This window comes from Lichenostomus cassidix, chromosome 1Aa, assembly GCF_008360975.1.
Source record: "Lichenostomus cassidix isolate B80296 chromosome 1Aa, HeHo_3.0, whole genome shotgun sequence".
In the NCBI taxonomy this organism is placed as follows: Eukaryota; Metazoa; Chordata; class Aves; order Passeriformes; family Meliphagidae; genus Lichenostomus; species Lichenostomus cassidix.
Genome location: NC_139480.1, coordinates 51,970,746 through 51,996,241, shown reverse-complemented (window position 1 = coordinate 51,996,241; position 25,496 = coordinate 51,970,746). Strand labels below are relative to the sequence as shown.

Below are 25,496 nucleotides of genomic sequence, written 5' to 3'. Positions count from 1 at the left end.
AAGAATGCTTTTGAAAGGCAAAATCAAAGGAGACAGACAATGTGCCGAAGCAGTGCAGGGCAATAAGCTGAAATCAGAGCACAAAGTGAGGCAGTGGTAATTGGGTGCATCCCAGAACTGCTATGGAAGTGTGTCAGACCACGCAGTGCAGTGCTGCAGGAAGATCTGAGCTCTCACAGAGCTAATTCAGTGGATTAAATCTCACAGGTTTGCACAGCTTTGAACATGGAAAACAGCATAGAAGGCTTTTTCACAGCACCCAACTTTAGATCCACAAGGACAATCTTACTAGGCTGCATCTAGAGCAGTGATTTTCAATTTCTTTTCTTCGCAGTCCTTAACAATTTCTTACTGCAGGTGAAAACTCCTGTCAGCTGAATTCAAATACACTGGGAAAAGCTTTGCTGCTCTGAGGTGCACCTTGCAGCACCCTGAGAGGTACCTGTGGGTTACAGGATAAGGTTATTGCTTTGTGGTTGAGGAGAAATGGAGAAGTTGTCCTTGTGTGCCTTGCAGGGCTGCAGGGATGCTCTGTGGCAGCCTCTGGATGAGCCTCTCCCTTCCCATGGCCTGCAGAAGGGCTCTGTGAGGACAGGGCTACTCTGGCCCATTGGAGGAGGAGCAGAAAGTCTAAATATTATGTATTGCATCATTTCAATGCCTTTGTACAACACGGAAATACTCCTTTTCTTCACAAGATAATGAAATACAGCAGCTAATTTGTACCAGGTCCAATATCCCCTCCTCAAACACTGAACATTTATGCTGCAGTAAAACAAGTAACACCTGCTCTGATCTACTAGAGAAGAAGAGATCTCAGTTATCCTAATGACATAACTGTCCATAATAACACTTAAAAAATCCTCAAATGTTTTATTTCATACGAAAGCAGGACTGGCTTTACTAATACTAAGTACTGGCAGTACTAATACTCTAATGTTGTTATTGTTACTGATGGAAAATCATTAAATAATGACATTCTTTTCAAAAAATGCAATGTTCTGGTTGAGACTTCATATTTCAAAATGCAATTTTAAAAACGACAAATTCCCTAGGGCAATTCTCTTCAATGAGATTTTCTGAGCTCGGCAAAACGAAACCAAAGGAAAACTGATTCCACAAACTGATTCTCATTTGTAATTTAAACAAAGACAAATGTCAGAACTCAATAAAAAAAAAGAAATGCAAATTTCAATCAGCTCTACTAATGAATCTGTACAGAAATCTCTATTTTATGGCTGGATTATATAATAGAACCATATTCTACTGAGAAGGACCTTTCAGCCCATCCTCTTCCAACCCCCTGCCACAAACAGGGACACCTTCCACTGTCCCAGGTTGCTCAGAGCCTGGCCTTGGACACTTCCAGGGATGGGGCAGCCACAGCTGCTCTGGGCAAAAGCAGCTGACAGGATGGGATCCCTTCTGCCTTTTTTCTGAAAGAAGAGCTGCAATAACTTTATCATTTGTAAAATGTTCCTGCACTGGGATTTATTGTGATAAGAGATAAAATCCAAGCCAGCCTTCTGGAATTTAATAACAGCCCCAGAGTTGGTATAAATTGCTTTAAGTATCTGAAAATTTGATCACCTTTTCCCTCTCTGCCAAGGAAATTGAAACAGCAGGGAGTGCTAGGAGAATGGCAGAGCTGGGTACAGGGAGCAGGCATCACAACTTCCAGGTCCTTGTGTTCCTTGGGCCAGTGCTTAAAGTACAGGTAGTAAAACCAAATGGACCATGAGGAAGCTTTTAGTTAAACACAATAGCTCAAGAAATGAATAGGAAACATATTCCAATTTAGAGAAGGAGCTTTGGAGTTCAATTGATTCGGGAGGGATGCACATGGAATATTTTCTCTTTAAAAAGATTTGTGTTCATGGTATTGAGCTTGTAGAACTCATGTCATAGTGCTAATAACCCCTACTGGGATCCAGGGCTTTAGTGGTAAAAATAAACTGTGTTCAAAACACACTGTGAAATCATTTGCTAGATGAACAAGGGGGAAAAAAAGAACTAAATCAAGCAGACAATAATCTGGCATTTAAAGCAGGTCAGACAAAGCAATGCATTTTATTTTTCTATTTTATTCATGCCACTTCCTTCCCCTCTCTCCATCTCTGTTTAGAATATACAAATGATTGAGTCACACGAGCTTTGCTTCCAGGCAATCTAACTCACAGCAACAAGCAGAACAATTAGGAAAAAACCATTAACATATTCATCTAGAGAAGGAAAGTGCCCTTCTTACAGAATCCAGAGCAATGGGGCTCCAAGGACAGAAGATGGCTAGTCTAAAACATTAAATTTGACTCTGAGATTGTGATGCAGTTTGTGGTAGCTGGAAGTTGCCAAAATGTATGGCTGAACATCATCCCTCAAGTGGTGTGTTTAATTTGCTAACTAACTGTTCCCTTGAACTTACAGCAAGATTTCAAAAGCATCTTGTATCTGGTACTTCCTTCTGGGGCTGTTATCAAGACATTGGGGCATCTCGTGCCCAATGACAGTTTTTCAAGCCACTTTTTTAAAAAATTATGTAACTGACGAACATATTCTTTTCCTTGATCCATTTAATGAGTTTGAAGCAGGTTTTATGAACTGTCACCTTTTTTAAGCTGTCAAAGCTACCACTAGGCAGAGATTTCAAAGCCCTAGCTCTAAAAGTCATGTTCAAGATACAGATTTGTTACTATTTCCACTGGAATCATAAGATAATTTTTACCTAGCTTTCCTTAGAGCCCTGCTGGGATCTGCAGGGCCACAAAAGCGTACTGTCTCCTGGAGAAATTCCTTGGAATTTCAGAAAGAATGATGTAAAAGATGTATTTCACACTTCTGGCCAAATGCTGAAAATCAGCTTGCTTTGGTGGATGCACAGATTTACTTCTAACAAAACAGAGGTCGTCTTGCTTCTCTAGAGCAACATGTGTTTTCAACAAGAATGGAGCCCTCGATCCAAGAGATCTTTAAATCCTCCTGAATTTGTGCCTAGGTGTGCAGTTTTAGCTCACACACTGGTAAGGCTCACAGTTTTAATTTGTCAGGAAGAGTGCACATCAGAAAAATGTCTGCAAGTCTTCATGTGCATTTTTACATCATTCCCAAAGTGCTGAGGCTTTGCTAAATACAGCTAAGAAAACAAACTTTGAGGGACTGGATTCACACATTGAGAGTGTTTTTAGAATTTTCCTCTGCTTTAAATGATCAGCAGCTTAAAAAAAAATGTTTCAGAAAAGCTGGAGCAACATATTTGAACAATGGTAGCAGAAAGCTTGAGAGGAACATCTCCCCCAGGGAACTGACAGAATCCTTGCTAAACAGAGCTAATGCTGCAGGCTGTGCTCACCTGATGCACAATTACAAGCCAGTGTTGTGGAGATGCAATTTTGCTTTGCTGTAGAACAATGAATAATGCTGGTTTGTATGCAGGAGGTTTTAGATCTCTTTCTCATACACCTTGGAACTTTGCAGTGATTAATAAACAGCATTAATTTTCATTGCAGTTTAGTCACAGCAGGAGTACTCTTTTTTTTTTTTTTTTCTCCCTCAGAAGTCCCAGGAGCATTATGTTAGTTTTTCCTTCCTTTCCTCCTTGGACTGCAATATTCCACGTATATCCCCAAAGTGTCACATTTCTACTGAAGCAATGGTAATCATAAGTGTTTAGCAGTTGGGATAATTTCTTACATGTGAATTCAATCTTGAAAGTAGTATGGATGAAGAAAGACAAATTTCATTTTAAGCATTTTAACAATGCTTTCTCTCACTTATCCATGTCTTACATCATCAACCTGATACTAACTCTCTACTCCTACAAATTCGTATCTCAAGTTGCTAAGATAATAACAAAGTAGACAAAGACATTTTTAATATCAAATCTAGACCTATTTTTATGAATTGGGGTTTCTGATTGTTTTATTCCTTTCTGTTTTTCTCAGGAGCTCAATTTATTTCTATTTTAATTTTTGTTATTTTTTTATTTTCCCCAGTTCCCTTTAGGACAATTTCATTAACATTCATAAAAGAAACAACACCATGCCACAGAAGCCATGTGAAATTCTGCTGCAGAAAATGCCATGCTAGGAATACAGTGAATAATGATGACTGGGGCTTTCAAAGCCAGATGACTGGTGTGGATGAGGATTGCAAGGAGCTCAGGAAGAGAGATTTACTGCTGCCAAGTCAATCTCCCCCTCAGGGTGGAAAGCTCTCATCCTGCCTCCATTAGGACTTCCCTTCCCTTTTCTTCTGCCCAACGTGGATGAACGTTCAAACAATGCTTTTGAACAACTCTGCAGCTCCAAGAAATGCAGGACATTTGCATGTGTCCTGTCAGAGCTCAGAAAGGCTGCAGTGACACCTGTGAGGCTGCTCAGCCCCCATTTAGCTTCTCCCCACTCTTCAGAGCCACTGCCTTCAGATCCAAACTGCTCCAGACACAAAGCTGGATCATGCAATGCATTTCCCAGCTGAAGGGAGGCAATTGTTTTCTCCAGCTCCTGTCATTGCAGCTTCCAAGGGGGAGTGATTTCTAAGCCATGTATTCCAAAGTTTGGTCTAGGTGTTGTTTGAAAAAGGAGTGGATAGAGATGGGATGCTCTGTCCATGACAGATAACCCAGAAATCCACCAGCCATCCCTGGTGGTGTCTAACATTTTCCATGCGTCTCTTCAGCCTCTCCCTCCATTAAATCTTTTCATTCAACTAAGCCTTTGCCTTTGCTACTCCACACACAATCAGCATTTCCTGGGGGTTTTGGTGGTATTTTTTTTCTCCAAGCATCCTCTTGGACATGATGGAATAATTCAGCCCAAGTGCTGTCTCTCCTCCCAAAATTTGGACATATATTCATCTTTGCTATGAAATCTGATCTTTTTACCAGACGTAATTCAGAAGTAGGAAAAGTAATCTCTCCAAAAGCCTGAATTGCTGAAATTGCCTCTGGTATCCAGATCCATTATATAAGGACTTCTAAACTCAAAAGAGCTGCAAATAACAACAAATCTTCTTGAAGTTTGATTTCAAATATAATTTTTCTTTAGAATCTTTTTAACAACATGAGTGGTGACATCAGTGGAAGATTATGGCTTTGTTGGATTCATCGCTTTCTATGCTTGTTTTTTGTAATTTCTGAAAGTTAATTTCCTCTCTCTGCCTTTCTGTATAATGATAGACAAGCAAACTTACCATTCTCTCAAGCTTCCCTTCTTTTTCACATGAACAAATCACTTTTTACATGAGAAAAATGAGCATCCTCAGTGAGCAGTCACAAAATCACACACGCAGTTTGGAAGTTTGGAGTTGTTGGTTTGTTTGGTTTTTTAAGAGTATTTCTGCATAGAGGAAGTTGATGCATTTCTCTCTTCTTGCCAACTGAAAATGGCTTTAGGAAAGCACCTTTCTGTATTGCTCACAAGGTTTGCTGGCAAACCTGGATGTGCCACCCTGTCAGCTTCTGTTGCAGCAGAACATTTCAGCACCGTGAAGTCACAATGAGGGCTTGAGTAACAAAGCTCATCACAAACCTGATCCCATCACTGCAAGCTGAAGAGATGGAAAGATTTAGCAGACAATAGAATTGCTGAAAATCCACACACATGACCTTCTGAGGTATTTTGGGCTCGGTGCTCTGTTGCTTCGTGTGTGCACATGGCAGCCCAAGATGGAAATGAATAACATTATCTCATGCTTCAATAAACTGTTGTTGTTTATTCCAAATGCACCATTGGCTACCCCAGGTAACTAAATACAGCAGCATAGAAGAGAATGAAGCACCTTGCTTGAAATGAACTGTCACTGTGAGCTATCAGTGAGATTTTCTGAAGGCAAAATGATGATTTGTTGATAGTACAAAAACATTCCTACCAGACTAAGAAAAAACAGCTCCTGGGTCACATGTGAGAAATAAATATTCATATCTAGCTACTGTCCCTTTCTACGCAGAAGGTCATGTGTATGCTGAAATGTTTTTACATAGATATTGTTTTTCTCACAGTGTTGCTGTCATGTGGTAGTTAAAAGGACAAAACAAAATCATCTAGTCATCTTTCAGCATCTTAGTCCAACTGCCCAGATTAGCACAGAGCCCTCTGATCTTTGTCTTGGTTGCACTATTGATTCAACACAGTGTCTTCTTTTCCTTGTGGTCCTCATTTTTATTTTTGCCTGTTGACAAACAGAGCTCTTTGAAAGAGAAGAGCTCAAATAGCTGAGACGTCTATTAAATTCTTACAAATTGAAAACTGAAAAAACTTTGAGCTCAATTTTTTCTGACAATTCACTTCTGCAGTCCTGCATAATTAGTGATTTCAGGTTCATTTTTGTTAAATTATGGCCATCTTAGTTCAGCTGTGTTTACCATAAGGACTGAGTATCTTCCTGCAGCACAAACAATGCATCAAGGGAGCTCATGGGGGCAATTTAAGCTGCCTGAAAATTGGATTCCTTAGGTTGACTCATTTGCCATTGAAGGGTTCTATTTTGTTAAGTTCTCCTCGCAGCCCAAGGATGTGACTGTCAGGAAGTGCAGCTTCCATAAAATACACACATCTTGTCACTCATTTGCATTTCTCTGTAACCAAAGGATGGTGATCTTTTCAAACATGTTCCTGTCTTTCTGCTCATTGATGAATTAGATTGGGCAAACGCTGGGAACAGACATCTCTAGAGGCAAAGGAATCCCATCAATGTTCTTGAGAAGGCTACCCCACAGGTCCTGCCTTTCCTAAAAGCCAACCACTCCTCTGCAGGCAGCTCTGGAGCCTGCTGCCTGGGCAGCTGGCAATGCATTGGGAATCCACTGCCCTGTGCCGTTTGAGCAGGATCATCCTTATTCTGGCTGAGTTGACTTCTGACTTTACCATATCAGAGCTTGAGGTTATTGTGCATGTGGCTATTTTTAATCTGGATTCTCTTTTTCTCTCGCTGTTGCTGTCTCAATTTCCCTTCAGCCTTTTCTTATGTTGGGCCAGATGGAACAAAAGCTCAACAAAAGACATCTTTTTCCCAAGCTTGCCAAGATCACCCAGCCTGTGCCAGTGGTCAGAGAGAGCTGAGCCCCTGCACTATGGATCATGGCACAGTCATTTCTTCTGGAGCTTTATAAAGGTTTGGAAGCCCAAAATGCAATAATTAATAATACTTACCAAAATGTATTAATTAATAATACTTACCAGCTGTTTGGGCTTTGATTCTGCTTCTAGTGGTCTTCTAGGTTTTTGTCACACAGGGAATCTTTTGCTGAAATGCTGAAACTCCCTACTCATGGAAATCCTTATAGCAAGGATTGTATCAGGAAGAGATGTCAATGAGGAATAGAAAACATCTGGAGGAAGAGCCTGTGCTATCAAACTGCAAAATGACAAAATAGCTGCATTGGTAAAAAGTTAATACTACCAAATGAGACGTAGAAATGAGATCTAGAATATTGTAACTGATATTATGATGATACAATATTCTGGAGTGGTTTTATGAATAAACTGGGCTTGTGCTTTCTTTAGAGGGGTTGCCAAGGTATCTGCACTGTCTCTGGTATTCTCCAGGAATATCTGGAATATCATAGACAGACATCAGTAGGGAATAATGGATAGCATGAGCTCATGTATATATAAAAAATGGAGTGCCTTCAGAAAATGTGGTGTACGTTTCTGCCTTTCTGCAAAATACCCTTAGGTATTCTCTCACAGTGATATTCCTCTAATTGTATTCAGGGATGGGAAAATCCAATCAAATAAAAAAATCTTGTAAATGCATACCCCAGAAGTGGTTTTTGCCCTGCCTTCTGTAAGGTTTTGGAAGCTCAGTTTCACTTCTGAAGCACAGGAAATACTGGGATGTTGTCAGCTCACATTTCTGCACTGATTTCCAGATCCAACTGTTTGGGATACAGATCAAAAGAATAAAAAATTTGCCATAGCAGAAAACTGCTTACATGTGTACATTTACAGGTTTAGAGATCAGCCAATCAGGAAATAACCAATCTACCTTTGGATTCCCAATAAAAAAGTGAAAGATTACAGTACAACCATGGTAAGGTTTATGGTTTAAAAAGCAGAATTAGGGCTGGTGTGACAAGGAGCCTATCTGTGTGTGGCATCAAGCATTTCATGCAAAGTGCCTTGGCATTTGGTGATGTGAGGCACTGCAGACATGCACAGACTGTTATTGGTTCAGGCACAATTGGACCTGAAAACATGAGGTATTTCATTAATTATTTGCAGCACTAGGACATTTCACTGCTGGTCACTCAGTCCTCAGTGCTGCTGCCCCTAAATGGGTGAAGAACAGCAACTGATTTCAAATCCCAGAATGCTGGAATTGTTTCAGTTGGAAAGGACCTGTAAGCTCATCATTACAACCCTTAACCCAGCACTGCCAAGGCTCCACTAACCCAAGTCCTCGAGTGCCACATCTCCGTGGTGTTGAACACTTGCAGGGATGGGGACTCCCCCACTGCCCTGGGCAGCTGTGCCAATGCTTGGCAACCATTTCAGGGCAGAAATGTTCCCTGTTATCCAATCTCAGCCTCCCCTGGTGCAGCTCGAGGCTGTTAGCTCTTGCCTGTCCCTTGTTCCCTGGGAGCAGAGTCTGACCCTCTGTGCTCTGTCACTGCATTGCTTGCACCAGAGGGATTCTTTAAAAAAAGAAAATACTCAATATTTGTCCTTTTTTTTTTTGCACTCAACAACTTGCCACCTTCACTTTCTCCTCAGACATTATGTCTACATGAGGAAACTGTAAGTGGGTTAATTACTGTTATTTAAGAAATCAACCTGCCCAAAGTCTCTTTGGCAGATTTCCATGCATTGCTATGCTTTTCCTTCATCATCAACAACAGCTTTGAATACAACTTGATCAGGCTGACAGGTGACAAGACCTGTTAATAACATCTTCTTACTTTTAAACATGAATTGTATTAATTGTAGGCCTAATTTTTTAATTTGCTTCTCAGAGTCCCTAATCTTCACCTGTACCTTGGCTGAAGGCTAACACGGTATTGGAAAAAAACTGCAACTGTGAAATGTAAATTCCTTGTTTCAAGAAAATAAAAGCAACATTACTTCAATTAATTAACTCCATCCCTCTCACAAGGAAAAAGAAATAAATACCTATCAGAAGCAAATCTTTTGAAACATGTTTGAAATACATGGCAATTAAGATTCTGTTTGGCATTTCACTCCTTTATGACTCTTCAATATATGTTGATTCATTAATCATAATTTTAGTATTTGTCTAATAGATGATTCAAAATTAATCAACCTCTTCCATTATGTTTCAGTCTGCTTTACTTGGTCTCTGTAACAGAATTGTGGAATCATTTAGTCTGGGGCATCTAAAAACTGCACCAGATACACCCTTTCCAAATCCAGAGTAACAACCAGACTGGAGAAAATGTTGGAAGGCAAGCTGACTTGCTAAATCAGAACTACAAGAAGTGTGTACTGGGAGCCATAGAGATAACAGGTGTCCATTTAACATTGTGTTGCTAAATGAGCATTATGTAAGAAATATTTCACTTCAACACCTCAAATCAGTGAAGATGGTTAGCCATGAGTAGGAGTGAGTGGCGAGTAAAAATTATTTTAATAGAGATATGATTTTCTGCTTAGAATAAACTTAATTGTTATTGCATTTGACTTTTCTTTGTTTGTTCCCATTGGTCTTGAAGAAACACAAATATAGTTCAAGCTGCTACTTTGTAAAGCTACAGGTAGAAATTTCTGGTGGAAAAACCAAAGTTAATTACTTTTGCATGTTTTCTGTTCTATTTCTTTTCCCCTCTGGATGCTTAATGGAAAAATGATTGCTTTGCCTAGTGAGTACCTCACCAAGACTGAATCACTTGCACTGGCAAGAATTCAGAGAAAAACTGACATCTGGGAAGGAGCCAAGGAAAGCTTATCTTTTAATGAAGTCAAATAAAAACAACAACAAAAAAAGATGCTCCAGAGGGAGTTTTGAGGACCTGTAGTATATTTCCCAGTGTATCAAACTACTTGCAGTCCTCTGTAGAGGGAACTGCAGATGTTTTGACTCCCTGCTCTCCTCTCGCAGTTCACCCTTGCCCACCTCATTCTGATCAAGCATGTCACACTTGGTTCCTACACGCTCCCACAAGACATCAGACACATTATTACTGCTGCTCGAGCTGAAGCCTCCACATCTTCCCCAGCCCTTGACACAGCTGAGAGTTCCATTGCTACCTTCAGTTCCTGGGTTCAAGGGCCAGCCTTCTCAGGCTGGCACAATTCCCTATTGTTTCTTCATCTCCTTAATCCAATTATGCTCTCAACATTTTTTTTTTTCCTAGAGATTTCTGGGAAGCTGTCATGAACTGTCTCTGACACGCAAGCAATTTAATGTCCTAACTGGTTCTTAGCTGGGAACTGTTCTCATAGCCTGCCCGCTTTTTGGAAATATCCCAGCGGAATTTCAGTAAGTTTGCAGATTTGTGTGTCTCCTATACAATGGCTCTGGGAATAGTTTCCGCAGGAACTCAGGTTTATCAAGCTCTCCATTCAATGTCCTGAAAGACAACATTAGCAATAGTTGTCTCTCATTCTGTGCTTCCCCAAGACCTTCCTTCTTGTCACTTTTCAAAGTGCAAGATCATGGCCTTTGAAAAAAGCCACTCCTCACTGACTACTCTAGTAATTCACTTCTTTGTCTACTTGCTCCTCACTTTGGTGTCAAACAGCCACCATCAGCTGTTTCAGGCATAGCTTTTCCAGTTCAGACAGAGGCCTGGCCAGCCTGTCAAGGCAGATGTTTATGTTAAAGAATATGCCTGTGATGCAGGCAACCAGATTTCTCTTTACTCAGAATCATCCCAGAAGGCATCAGTCACTTTCTGCAGACAGCTGGGGCCTTCTCCAGTAGAAACACTTCCCATTGTTTCTTTCCTTGCGAGTTTCCTCCTGCTACATTCCCAATGAATGAATCTCAAACTCCTTTGCTGGAATCACAGAATCATTGAAGATGGAAAAGACCCTTAAGATCACCAAGTACAACTATAAAAGAAGGTGGAGGATGTTTTTCCTTGCAAGTGCAAAATGAAATTCAAACAGAGCTTCCACTTTCCTGCTGAGTGCTCCAAACCACTGGAATAGCACCCAGGGACTGGAGAAGAATACAAATTATGAAAGCAACCGGTTTCTGTGGGATGAATTGCCTGCACAGCTCAGTATATCCCCACTCCAATTCTGGGTGCAATGCAGAGAGCAGTTGACAGAGATCTTGTGTCCTGGGCAATCCGGGCTCTGTTGGCCCTCCTGGAACCCGGTGTCACACTAAGGGGAGTGGCATGTGTGCTGCAAGGACACCTGGCACAGTGAGGCGACAATGGGAAGGCTTTGAGACTCCGCCTAGTCTCAGATGGTGGCCAGATGTGCCACCAGAAGCTGGTAGATCTCGTGTGGAAGCAGCAGGAGCCTGCAGCCTGTGAGCTCCCCAGGGAAGGAGCTAGAGGTGGGAGAGCTGCAGCTGCGGGTGCAGTGCCTAATCCCTCTGTGTTGTGGGGTGTTGTGCCGACAGCTCCGACACCCATTCACTCATCAGCGGGCAGCTTACCCAACCTCTCTGCGGCTGGCTTTTCCCCAGCGCTCGTAAACTGAGGGCAGTAATGACATGAACACAACCCTGTAAAATTAATTAATGCTCACACGTGCTGTAAGGGTAACAGGACGATATACAAGTGTCACGTCTCGCTGGTTCTGATGTCGGGTTGAAAAGATCTTTTCGAGGGTGTATCTTCTCTTGCCAAAGTGAGAAAATTAATATTCGTGGCCAAGGCAGGTATTCCTGGCTCAGCGGCTATGCCGCATATCTCGGTTTTTTCCTGCCGCTTATAAGACAAATTGCGTAATTAACTCAACATGCCTATTTTATAACTCCCTTTCGCGCACAACGCTCTTCCCGATCATTTTAACCGCGGCGGTAAATTCTGCCGTAAGCCGAAGGGAGCAAGGAGGTGTAATAACCCTGCAGGACACCCGAGGGACCACTCGCCCTGCCCCTTGGCGTGGATTTAGGCGCTTTCGGCCCCCCGCCCTCCCCTGGCTGCCTGCGGGGCTCCGGCGCAGCCCGGCCGCGCTCCCGCATTCCCGGCCGGCGGCTCACGCCGGCGCAGGCGGAGCGGGGGAGGACGAGGGTGGGGAAGGGGCTCGGGGAGGCGCGGAGGAGGAGCCGCCGCCGCCACTCGCCCCGGCCCCAGCGAGCCCGGAGGCGGCAGAGGAGCCCCGGCAGCCCGGTAAGGAGGGGAGCCCTCCGGGAGGGAGGGAGGAAGGGAGGGAAGGAGAGAGGGAGCCTTTTCTCGCCCGCCCTGCTGGCTGCAGTTCGCCGGCGCGGCGTGCCCGCACCCCCTGCGGCACGGCCGGGGCGGGAGCGGCCGAGCGCCCGTGCCCCGCTCGGAGGGGCGATGCCGGCGGCGCTGGGGGCCGGGGGGAAGGGGCGGCCCGAGGCGGGGGTGCAGCGACACGCAGGGCGCTCGGAGCTGCCGGAGGTGGCCCCGCTCTGCCGGGCCGGCGCTGCCGGGCGGCTCCTGCTGCAGAGCCCGCGGCGCTGAGCCCCGCCGAGCCCCGCTCCGCCGAGCCCCGCTCCGCCGCCGGCCGGGCGCGCATCCTTCCCCGCTCCGAGCAGCGGGGCAGGCGCTGCTACTCCCCGCCTCCCTCCTTCCCCCGGCCGGATACACACTGGCACACCCGGAGCGCCGGGAGAGGTTTGTTCTTTTTTTTTTTTTTTTTTTTCCCCCTCTGGCTTGCTTGCTTTTTCTCTTTTCCTCCTCCCCTTCTTTGCCGGGAGTTGCTTGCGTGCTGGGGAAGGTGGGGGGCAGCGGTTCGGAAACAGGAATTGTCGGGAAAGCGGCAGTTGAAGGTAACAACCCGCTGGGGCACAGCGGTGGGAAGCAAAGGGGAAAAAAAAAACCAAACCCACACCAGGCAAAAAGCACCCGAGAAGGTGGTGTGGGGGCGAGGGAGGGGAGGAGGCGCCGGCGGAGAGGAAGGATGCCCGGGAGGCGGCGGGGCTGCGGCCGTGCGGGAGCTCCGAGCCGGGCAGGTACCGCACCGGGAGCCGGGAGAGCCCTGGCACCGGGCTGTGCCCCCCGGGCTGTGCCCCCCGGGCCCTGGCGGCCCTTCGGCTCTGCCTGGCGGAGCTGCAGCCGGGCTGCGACCCTGCGAGCGAGGAGAGGATGTGGCGAGCGGCGCCTGGCCTCGCCGCAGGGCTGCCTCCGGATAGGGGCGAACCGGCAGCGCGATGCTGTGAAAAATAAAGGAGGATCTTACCTAGTTTTAGGGGAGGGTTGCCTTTTTGTTTTCCTGGTTTTAGGCCCGTACGTTGTTTCGGTTTGGTTTTAATGCAAGTATGGTGTTAGACAGCAATAGTTTTATTGGCGTGAGGAAAGCACCCTCCGCAGAGCCTTGGTGCTGTTTGCTGTCTCTTCTTTGGGAAATGACAGGATATCACTGCTGCCCCCCCAGCCGCAGGGCACCACAAGATTTAACCCAAATTTTGGTACGGGATCCTGTGAGGATATCCTCGGCTCTCTGGAAACTGGGGACGTGACCTTGTCCTGTCTTGTACAGTCCTTTACAGTAGTGTTACTCAGAACAATTTGCTTTTACGTGTTTGCCTCGGAGCCTTTTGAGGGCATAACTAGGGAAACAAACAACTAATGACAGACCTTTATCTGGCAGGGGGGAGCAGTAACACTAAGCGGGAGCTCACCCAGAAATACTGCACTATAAATTCAGTCAGAAGGCTGGGTTTGCATCTTTATTTAGGCTGAGAGTTTGCTATCTCTGAAGGTCATTGTTAGGCTAGAAAAATGTGTTCCAAAATCCATATCAGCTCTAATCCTGCCTCACTTAAATTTGTATTAAAACAAGTTGAACTCTCTTAGATGATCCCAGAAACATAACAAAGTGCAAGGCCTTCCAGAAGGTTTTGATAGCAAAGCTCCCATGGTTTTGGCATGTTAGTTTGGAGTGTAACTTTCTGTGTGTGCTGGCATTCTGGGAACCTTCATCCTCTCTTGTGAAGAAGCTGGTGGCACAGAGATCTGCTGCTGGAGTTTGTTTTGGTTTGCACTGCTGTATCAAAGCCATCATCTCTTCCTGCTTACCTGTCATGTTCTTGACTAGAAAAGGGCAAGTTCTGTTCATTACTGAGTTAGGTACTTGTCTTCTGTTTGAAGGAACTACATGGTTTATAAATTGCACTGATAGTTGCTTTGGTGAAGTTGTAAAATCCCTGGTGCAATGTAGTGCTTTAATCTCTAGATCGATTGTGTTGTTCTGACAATTTGTTTCTCCATAACTATAGAGTTTTAAAACATTTCCTCTGTGTTTTGGGGGTGTTTGTCTAAGCTTAAGTCACTGTAAATTTCAGTACATAGGTGATGAGAACTGGGGATGAGTTCTCATTGGGGTGGAGATACATTCACTGAAATGTACCTGAATTAAACATGAAGCAATAGCGGATTTAGGCCAGCCTTTGACTATATTTAGAGTATGTTTGAGGATGCATCTGATATTGTAACAAAGCTGCAAATTCTTCAGTTCTTCCAATTCAGGTTTCAAGTCTAATCCCTGTCAAGCCTTGTTGAAATTAGTGGTGGGGAAAGGTAGTTTTAAAACATCTTGAAGACCATGTGAGAAAAGCCAGGGTAAATAAAACCCATAGGATGTCAGCTGGGAAAAACAAAAAAAAAAATCTGCATGTGGATATCAACTGCTACAAAAGTATTAGGAAGTGGCCTGTTAACAGAGGCACAAAGTTTACCAAGTTTGTGGCTCTGTTATGGGAGGCAGTTTTGACTAATAAACTTGCTTTACCTTCCCCCAAGTCAGTTCAGATCTGGCAGTTCAGAATCTTGGGGAGGTGGGTGAGTTGGGAAGGTGTGGGAGTGCTGGCAGGGAGAACATGGATGATGACAGGGCAGAAGGATTGTGACAGGGATTGTTGGTAATGGGACCAAGGGCACAGAAGGTGTCATTTGTCTGCATGGTACAGCAGAGAACGTGAACAAGTGGCCACTGTCTTCAGAAATCTTTTGGATACTGATGATTTCAAGTCCTGTGGCAGAGTGTATAGATCCTTGCTCCAGAGGAGCAGTCTGCAACATCAGACTGTCATTGAAAAAAAAAAAAAGTTTTTTTTTCCATATATTTCACAGAGAAAGCTCCTAGATCTGCAGAGTTTGCCAGGTTTCCCCAATAGCAAGTTATTTTAACTTAGACAAGGGACAGATCGTGTTGATAGCTCAGTGGGGTGGAGAAAACTGTACTGGTGAGAGCCTGACTCATCTGGGGACTACTGCTTATCTTACTATGTTTTTTGGTTTTGCAGTGTTTGGTGGAAAATGTTGGGAATAACAGCTGCTGGGCATAATGTTAGCGTTGTCCTATAGTTGCATTCTTTCCAGTTATTACTATGAAAAATTACAGCATTCCCTTTCCCTAAGGGTCCTGAATCCACAAAGGAGGCTTAAGAAATGAAAGTTTGAACATTGTCCAACGAGATTAAAATGATCTAAATTACCAGCAGTAGGTCATGGAAAGAGTCAGGCATCACCAGAAGTAAGGATAATCTGAAGGACGTTCTCTTGCCTGGCTCAGGCAGCTATTTCACAACGACAGTCCTTGTTTGGGAGCTCTTCACCTGTGCTGCTGCTCCCCAAACCTCGCTCCCATCAAGGCTGATGCTTTGTGTTTTATTTATTTTCAGTTTTTGAATGGTAAACCAGTGTTTCCCATTTTTTAATGCCATCTGAGGCAGACATTTTGTGGTGGTTTTTATGTATTTTTTTAAAAATTCTTATTTTCATAGTGCTTTAAGGCTTTCTTTAGAAAATGGAGCTGTGTTTGAGTGATAAACAGCGTTAAAATTACAGCTAACCAGGTCTTTTTGTAGTGAAATAGTGATAGTAGGTATTACTGTTGATAAGTAATGAAAACTAGAAATCCTTTCTCCTTCAAGCCTGTGGCTGCATTTGTTGTTAAAGCATGAGGCATACTGAAGGGTTAGGCAAAAATACCTGTAATTCAGCTATAATTGTGTTCTGTTCTAAGCTTGTATTAGCTGGGATTTGCAAGAGTTGCTTGAATGCGTGTTTCTCTCTGTGTGTACCTCTTCTTAGGCAGTTCCACAAGACTGGAAATTGCATCTGGCTCTGTTCTTCCACCCATGCTCGCAGAAGAAGGTATCCTGTGCCTCAAAAATGCACTCTTGGTGTTTGACTCCAAAGTTTTCTCCTTCCCCAAAGTAATAGTGGTGCAGCTGTGCCCATAAAACATGCATATAATAGGTTTTCCTCATATTTCAGTAAATTTTTAGCCCTTTATACCAGTATTCATCCTCCATATCTGCTGTGAGAAGCAGGAGGTTGTCCTGTGTGGTTAACAGAACAAATACTAAACTTGATGAGTGGTTAAGGCATTCAAGAATGGCAGGACTGGTCACAAACCTGGATGGTTAGAATGTAATTTCTAGAACCAACTGTCAGCCTTGCCTTTATCCCAGCCCAGATCCGTGTTTTATTGTGTCCAAAGGTAGGTTTTACAGTGGGCTGTTCTCTGGAAACAAACAAGTTTTTGATTGCCGGTGTGAATGGCTTCTGTTTACCTTTGTAGCATACTAGTTTTGAGTACTATTTCTGTGTAAAATTGGGGCTGGCTGGACTGACAGCTCCTTTTTTTTTATTATTTTGGGGTCTTGTTTTGGTTTTTGTTTGTTTTCTTTTTTACCTTCCTGAAAGGAACTGTAAACCTAATTGTTTGAAGGAAAAGAAGTTCCCCTGATTTCATGTAAAGAGTGGGGATTTATATTGCTGTAGATGGTTCAAAAGGGCCTTTTCTTATTCAGGAGGTGCTGAATATAATCACAATGTAGTGCTACAGCCCTCTCTAGAATATTCCTTCAGAAACTACCTTGATTCACTGAGTGAAATTATGAAAATGTAAATTGACTGCAATTTTGTAAACAATGCTATAGATGAACAGCAAGGAAAAGGCTCTTACAAAGCTATGCAGTTGTACTGTTTAAAGAAATGTAGAACAAGAATAAGCATTATCTTGATATTGAGTCACTCACTCCTGTTTCTGAGGGAAATCTGAAAAATTGAGATGTCATGTAGGAAAAGTACCAGCCCTTTTCAGGAGTGTGGTTCCTACCCTACACTATAGTCAATCCTAAAAGAGAGAGTCTTGATTTACTCACAAAATGTGTGGGTATTAACAGAGCAGAGCAGTGTTCTAAAAGGTTTTTTGCAGTGGGTGTACTGTGGAGTTAATGGTTCAGGTGGTTACAGGTGGTTTTGATAGTAGCCAGAGGTGGCACCATGTAGTGATTCATTGGTGGAATAAGAAATTGTCTGAGTCATGTTTCTAGGTGTGCTGTGATGGCTCAGAGGAGAGTCACAGCTGCCTGGAGCTGGTGCTGTGCTCCAGCTGAGGCAGTGTGCCCAAAACCACAGCATGATGCTCACACTGTCAGTTTGTCATTAGAGGGTCCTTGCTCCCTGAGCATAAATAGCAGTAACTTGGAGAAGGCTGTAGCTGTAGCAACCATCAGCCAGCACTCTCTGGAATTAAATTTTTCTGTCACTGCTCTTGTGGACACGTGAAATAATGTTTTTTCTCCATTTACTCTGTTTGAGGTGTAATGTGAGTAATGTGCTTCCCTGAGCTTTGCTGCCATTGCAGCATTGCTCTGTGATTGATGTAAAGTTGTTCACCATTTGTCAAAGCTTGGCTGTGCAGGCCTGGAGCATCTGAGATGCTTCCTTCATCACTGAGGCCTTCAGGAGCAAGAGCAGAGCTCTGAGCTGTGGGCAGGTGTGTGTGCCATGATGCTCCCTCCTAGGAACCATCCTCTAGTGTGGGCAGAAGCAGAAAGGGACTGCCAAACCCAGGAGCTGTGCTCTGGCCCTGGCTGGGACCAGCAGACACGGGGTGGGTTTGTGTCTCGTGTCAGCTGCTCAGCCTGGATCCATCACTGGTGTTCAGCTGGGCTTCTGCAGAGAGGCAAAAGCACTTTGGAGGTGGATGAAGAATGTGAGTGAGCTTTGCATGTCCTTTCTTGCCTTTGTGGCAACCAGTGACATCAGCTGCTGGTTTTCTGGAGTAAGGCAAGGAAAGAAAAGGAAGGGAGCCACTTCTTTTGCCAGTATCCTGTGGAGCTGCTAGGATGGTGGAGCCAGGGACTGCTGCAAATCTTTTCAAAACCATCTGCTTTTACCACCTGTCACTGCTTATTCACTAATACATGGTCTTGTCGGGCATTAGTATTAAAAATCTTTCTCTTTAAGTATGAAAATTAGTATGTTTCTTCTGTAGTCCCCTACTTGTGCTGTGGGTATATAATGGGGGAGTTTCAGAAGTGCTCTGTTGAGGGAGAGTGGGGAGAGAGAGATAAAGACTTGCTCGCCTGACATAAAGCACTTTCTGATGTAGGACATGCTCAGAGAGCTCTTTCAATTTTGTTATCAGTTGGTCTGAAATGCATGGCATGATTCTGTTTAAACCTAATTTTAAGGACTATTTTGAGGGAGAAATTTTGTTACACTAGAAGCCCTTAGCAAAACTATTGCATATACTGACATCAGCTTATTCATTGCTTCTAGCTTTAAGTCAAGGGGAACATCACAGTCCAGGACTGCTTCTGGATTTCCTTTGGCTATTGAATTAAATGTCATTGCTGTAAAGGACCCAACTCCTTTGTTGGACAAAAAATTTTTGAAGAGTCTGAGACAGTTGGTCCCCAGGCCATTAATAAGGCACCAAACTCTCATGTACTCACATTTCTAAATTGAATGTGACAGACAGAAGTATCCCCTTAGTTAACCCTCAACTCAAATAACTGCATCCTTGCTGCGTTCCTTCTGATCCTACAGACTGCAGAGAAACAACCTGCTTGCTTTTCTGACAGAAGATCTGTTGATGCAGCCTCAGAGCTCTGACAGCCATGCAGTGCAGCACTGCATGCAGTAGATTCTTCTTTATTCCCGTGGCTGCAGCTGGAACTTCTCAGCCTGGCTCTTTACATGCCCTGTGATCCTTTCTCCAGTAATGTACATTATTGCTTTGATGTGGTTCTGCTTCTACTTCCCCGTGGAGCCCTTCTGCAGGAAGAAATGAAATCCCAGGTCAGGATATTACAGACACTGAGTGACACTGTCTTCTACCAGTGACCTCGTTTGAGTCCTCATGGCTGAGTCTTCATTAGATACTCCAAAGCAACACATTCCTAGCATGGAACAAAATGTCAGCACTCCCCTCTGCACTTCTTTGTGTCTTTGCATCTGAGATAAAGTTGGTGACACTTGCAGAGAGGAGAGGGCAAGGAGCCCAGGGGTACCAGGGTGTTTATGCCATGCTCTGTTGTGTGTATCAAAGCAGCCATCAAATCATGCACCTAGATGCAGCAGTCAAACCTGCCAGCTCAGTGGAAAACCACTGTGGCTCTGCAGGTAACCAGTAACTTTTGCCATAATCTGTCTAGTTACACTTTTAATTTTTCTTTATTCTTACATTTCTGTTCAGTGACTACTGCCTTGTCCTGTGCATCCTCAAAGCAGCCAGTGGGTCTCTGCTATACTTGAGTTCAAGGTTTCAGGATACCCTAAACAATATACTGATTTCACGGGAGATTGCTGTGTCTTGATTCATGTGTCAGTTAATATTTTTTTCATTACCCGTATTTCCTAATCTGTGTCCTTTCCTAGGCATTTTGGTTTGTTCCTTTTGCCTAGTTGTGGTGTCACTAAGCTGAGAGAGCTCAGGCTGTCTCCACAAAAGCTCATTTAATGCCTGAGGTGTATCCCTTCACCTTTGTCTTGGCCCGTTCCTGACGCCTCATTCCTGTGTAGTGTCAGGCAGACTGCTAGCTGTGTATTAATCCCTCTGGCTGACAGAAGAACTGAACGCATCTCCACTGTGTTCTAAAGCTGTATTTACACTAAAATCAGTGCTTTACAGGCACCTATCCCAAATCCTGCATACTGCTGTTTGCTACAGGGTCCAAATCAGCTGATCTGTGGAGATGTTCAGTTCCTGCTACTGGGATGCTCTGTACATGGGGCCTCAGCTATTTTGGCACAGCATTTTTTTTGCTGGATGTCTGTACTAGACCATACACAGCTGAGATTGTTTTTCTGCCATTGGGAACGCTGAATTTTCCACCGAGTGAAAGCTTACTGCTTTGGCTAGCTCTTGAAAATCAGGGGTTTTCAAGAACTGATTAGGCATTGCTTGCTGCTGACAAACTTGTCCACAGAGAGTTCCCAGCAAACAGATCAAGGAGGAGGTGGAACTGTGTGCTTCCAAAGTGATGTGATGACAGCCCACCCATATTTTAAAGACGAGATCTCTGGACTCTGCCAACATAATAATACTGTTGAACCAACCACATATGCAAAACTAAACTGTGATCTGACGGCAAGTCAATCACAGCCTACACATTCTTTAGCTGCTCATATTGTTCCACTTGGATGGGGGGGCTGTGTGTCTTAATTCTCAGGTTCCTCTTGGACACCTTTGCCTGTCAATGCTACGTTTACTGCAGCACTGGTTTTCAAGTGATGAATATTTGTGTTCCAACAGTCATCCCTCTGCTGGTGAATCATCAACAGGCTGAAGTTGCATTGATGATGAACACATTTCTGTTACCTTTTTTGGAAGGCCAGAATTCCCCCAGCCCAGGGTGTTGGTGCACGCAGGAGAACAGGCTGCTTTGTTCTTGGCATTCAATATGATTTTAGACTTCCAGTCTTAAAGGTTATAGGTTGGCACGTCTAGCTGCTGGTATTTCATGTTAAAAATTAGATAAGCGTGTTGAAAAAGAAAGAAAGAAAAAATATGTAATGCCAGAGATTCTGTTGCTGACCATAGATTGCATTCTTGAAGATGGGGAAGTTCTTGTCTTGTGAAATGACTTAATCTGCATCTATCAAAAACCACCTCCTCTGCTTGTCACTAACATTTAATTTCCCTGGCAGCCTAGATAACTCTTGTTCTAGGAGATGAAGTAAGGTGATCTGGGGCCCTCAATAGGAACCTGTTTCTGATCTGAGATTCGTGTTTTCAAAATGTTAAAACAGTCACAATACTGTGAATTTTTCATTAAATGACAGGGTGCCTTCAAAGAGAGTACCCTGATTTTCTACGTACACCCACACTGAGTGTGACTAATGTGGTTGTGACTGTGAGCCCTGAAATAAAAAGTGGAATTCTAGAAGTACGTCCCTAGCATTCCTAGATACAGAGCAGGAAACTTGTATCTTGTCTTATGAGTAAGAAGAGTAAGCTAAATTTATGACATCGGATAGTTGGAATTAATTAAGACAGTAGGATTCATTTTCATGAGATGCATGCAAGTCATTTTTACTCTAAACATATAATTTTCTGCATTTTGTCTGTATTATCACTCTAGAGTAGCATTGGCAGCATTTGCTGCTTTGCTTCATGCAGCTTTGTAAAAATATCACCCAGCAGTGCTGACTCATTTATAAAATAAAATGGGCACCTCCTTGCACTTTTTCTCTTTTTGTCTTTCTGACTTCAAAAATCTTAGCTGCTATGTGCAACCTTATGCCCTTTCCATACAAAGTGTAGTGCCCAAAATATCCTGTCTGAGGTGCTTTTAATCTTAAGTGCTCATAATTGCTAGCAGAGGCTTCCTTTAAATCATTTACAGAATTTTCACTGGAGTGTCCCATAGGTAGGTGTGTTTTTATTCTGTACAGTGCCGTGCAAAAATCCTAACAATCAAGAACATTCCACTTGCACTAGGAGAGATATTGCATCTATTTGATAATTGTTTTGAAGGTTCAGGAAGATTAAGGCCAGGAAAATACGGTAAGGATAACTAATTCTGTAATGAAAAGGTCACACTTCATTGCCTTAGCTTTTAAAATGCCATGTTTTTCATACTTTATGGAAATCTACCTTAATTCCTTTAAAAAGCAAAGTCTAATGAAATCTGACTGCAACATTAGGGTGAAATACATAAATTTTCTGTTTTCACTGTCCTCCTATTCATAAGTTGTAAGCCTACAACTATGGAACTCTCTTTTTTTTTTTTGTGTCGGTGATGTGTTTCTTCATTGATTAAATAATTTCTTTAATATATTGCAAATAAATATGAAGTGTAGCATTAGCAAGGGAACACCTATTCTGATGTTTTAGGATGAGCATGAAAATTCTAGTAATATTTCTCCACCAGAACTGCATGCTACAAGAACAAGGTGTGCTGGGCTAAGATAGAGTATGGTCTCTATCCTCCTGAGGATGTTTTCTGCCAGAACATGTTGATTTTACTGGTACAGTGAATCTCTTGTATCTGCACTTTGTGTTCACTCAAACACTCCTTGGAGATGTGTATTTTATTTGTAAGAGTGTGGCATTAGTACTTGAAAGCAAAGGGAACACGAGTGGTAAGCTGTGGTACAAAGTGTGTGGAAATTGGGTAAATGTGGTAGATTTGAAATCAGATAAAAAGGTTTGCCAGTGTGCCACATGCTGAATGGAGAGGAGCAAGGTAGTGCTTTGCTCTTGTGTTTGCCACTTCAGTGTTAACAGAGAACATGAGATTAACTGTGCCCAGCCCTGTGAGGCACATCTGGACAGCTGTGTCCAGTCCTGGGATCATCAGCACAGGAGGGACATGGGGCTCCTGGAGCTGAGCCAGCGGAGGCTGAGATGATTTAGGGCCTGGAGCATCTCTGCCAGGGAAAGGCTGAGGGAGCTGGGGCTGCTCAGCCTCCAGAGGAGCCCAGCTGAGAGGAGCCTCAGCCCTGGGTGCCCCTGTGTGCAGGGAGGGTCAGAGCAGGGCCAGGCTCTGCTGCAGTGCCCAGCAATGGCACCAGAGAACAGCAGGGACTGAGCCCAGGGAGTTCCACCTGCACAACTTCTGTCCTGGGCAGTGAATGAGCCCTGAACAGAGACCAGAGGGGCTCTGGAGTCTCCTTCCTGGGGATATTCCAGAGCCCCCTGGACACAGTGCTGTGCTGTGAGCTCTGGGATGGCCCTGCTGGAGCAGGGAGGTGGCACCAGATGTGACCCACTGTGGTCCCTTCCAGCCTGAGCCATGCTGGGATTCTGTAACACAGTGTGTGCTTGGCATTAACACTTAGAGTAGGGAGCAGTGTTCAAAAACTGCATCCGGTGGAAATAGCTTCCCTTCTTTTGTTCTGAGCACTGAGAATTGGCAACAGCACGATGGGCTTTGTCTGAAGACCTCTGGAAGCATTGCCATTAGACAGCACTTGGGTCCTCTTGTTTCTCAACCTAGGAGCAAGTAGTGACAAGTCTGCAGCAGATTGTAGGTCCCTGGTAAAGTCAGAGGAGAGGGCAGGTAGCAGTCTTGCACTGAGCATTCAGGAAGGTACCCTGGCAGATTGGTCAAGACGCCAGTGAGATTCTCTAATGTCTGTGGAGTCTCACTGGGTCTCTGTTGTTCCCCTGGAGGAACCACATCCTGTCAAAATCCACATGCCAGCTAGTAATTTTAGTCCTGTTAAGTAAGTATAAGGTCCTGTGACAGAAAGATGAATGACTTTTATTTCATTCTTTCAGTTACTTTGGAGATGTTAAGTGAAGGGTAAAGGTTTTCTTTGTGCTTTGGGTACTTCCCAGCTCTCTGTTCTTTTCCCTTAATCAATATTTGGAGGCCTAGTGCTCTGAATATTTGGGTTCTCTTGCTAGTATCACTGGCTACTTGTGAGAAGCACTTTTTGGTAGATGACTGCTCACTAAGATTGAAGGTAGAGCCCTCTCCTGTTTTACAAGGGCAAGGGGAGGATAAATACTGTGTCCTCAGAGCTAAAACAGTGTGGGATTAAGTACATGGGCAAGAGGTGACCTGTCTTGCAATTTGTCCCACCAAGCAAGAGGCATGACATGTTCTCATTGCAAATACGACTTTGTACAAAAGCAAAGATTGCCCGGGAGAACTTAAAGAAGCAGTGCAGCACAGGGATCTGTTTTACTGCTCAAAACTACTTAAAGCTGGCCATGTTCAAATCCATCAGGCTGGATGGGATTGATGGTAGGATGCTGAAAGTCATAGGTGATGCAATTGCAATTCTATATGAAGAAACACCAGAGAGGCCCCTGAAAACGAGGGAAAGGCTATTATTACATCTGTCTTTTTAACAAGAGAAAGAAGGGTAGTTCAGGCCTAGTCAGCCTTCCACAATCCCTGGAAATACTACATAGCATGTCTTCAGGAAATTTGTTTCCAAATGTGCGAAGAATGAGAAGCTTATCGAGAATAGTTGACCCACGTGTACCAGGGGCAAGAAGCATTCAAGGAACCTGAATGCCCTTTGTAATTAAATGACTCAGTATGTAGATGTGGGGCTGTTGGTGGATAAATTCTTTGCTGTGAGGGTGGTGAGGCACTAGCACAGGTTGCCCAGAGAAGTGGTGGATACCCCATCCCAGGGATGGAGCTTTAACAACCTTATCCAGTGGAAGGTGTCCCTGCCCATGGCAGTGGGGTTGGAACTCGCTGATCTTTAAGGTCCTTCCAACCCAAACTATTCTGTGGTTCTCTGACTCCAGTGAGGTTTTTGTTACTATCTCTCACTGAGGAAGCTGTGGAAGTAAATGGATTGTTAGATTAATTGAAAGTTCTGTGGATATTTGAGTTCAAAGTGTAGTCTTCAATGGTTCAATGTCCATTGGAGACAAATAACAAGTGGCCTGTGAGGGATTGGGCCAGTGATTTCACCTCTCTGTTAATTACCTAGATGGTGAGACAGAATGCACCTGGAGAAAACTCACAGATCCCATTATATTGGCAGGAGAGAAGGTTCAGTACACCAAGTGGTGGAAGTTTGATTCAGATGGGTCTTGGGAAGCCTGAGATTTGGCCAACAGAAACCTCATGAAGTTCAGTGAGAATAAATGTGACGTTCTGTGCTCGTGCAGATTAACTCCTTGCAGCAACATAGTCTGGGAAGAACATTTGTGGGAAAGCCATGGGATGTGATGTTTGCTGGCAAAATGACTTGGTGATGCATTTTCATTGCAAATAAGGCAAACAGCATAGTGGTCCCCATGGCCATCAGGGGAAGTAATTGTCCTCAGCATTGCTGAGTGCTGTGATTGTTCAGTCAGTCCCAAGGCTCCTCAAGCGAAAAGCACAATGTTTAGGAAATGGAGAGAGGACTACCAAGGTGATTCTGAGCCATGGGAACCATAAGTAATGAGGAGAGATTGGGGTACACAGGCTGCTTTAATCTGGCCAAAAAAAGAGGCAAAGGGAGAATCTTACAGAAGCCTGTAGCTTCTTGAAGACAAGTTCTGTTGACTGTGGAGCTGAACTCTTATTAGGGGCAGATCATAAGAACAAGGAACGACTGTCACAAATTGCAGCTCAGATTGGCTATTAGGAAAAAGTTTTTCACCAGTAAGTAGCACAAGACTTCTAAAATGCCACCCAGAGAAGTGGTGGATTTTTTTCCTTGGAGGTTTTCTCTGCTGGACCAAGCTGTG

The 25,496-nt window shown here is 43.8% G+C and overlaps 1 protein-coding gene across 3 annotated transcripts in view; it reads left to right on the top strand.

The window, feature by feature from the left end:
- Positions 1-12,060: 12,060 nt before the first annotated feature.
- Positions 12,061-25,496, top strand: part of FAR2 (fatty acyl-CoA reductase 2) — a 112,885-nt gene continuing 99,449 nt past the window's right edge. The window contains exon 1 of one of the 3 annotated variants that reach the window (XM_085048954.1): positions 12,061-12,247. The gene's annotated coding sequence lies outside the window, so the exon portion shown is untranslated. Of the gene's footprint in view, positions 12,248-12,492; positions 12,716-12,787; positions 12,871-25,496 lie in introns of those variants that run through there. The other 2 variants (XM_085048953.1, XM_085048952.1) reach the window with 2 other exon arrangements.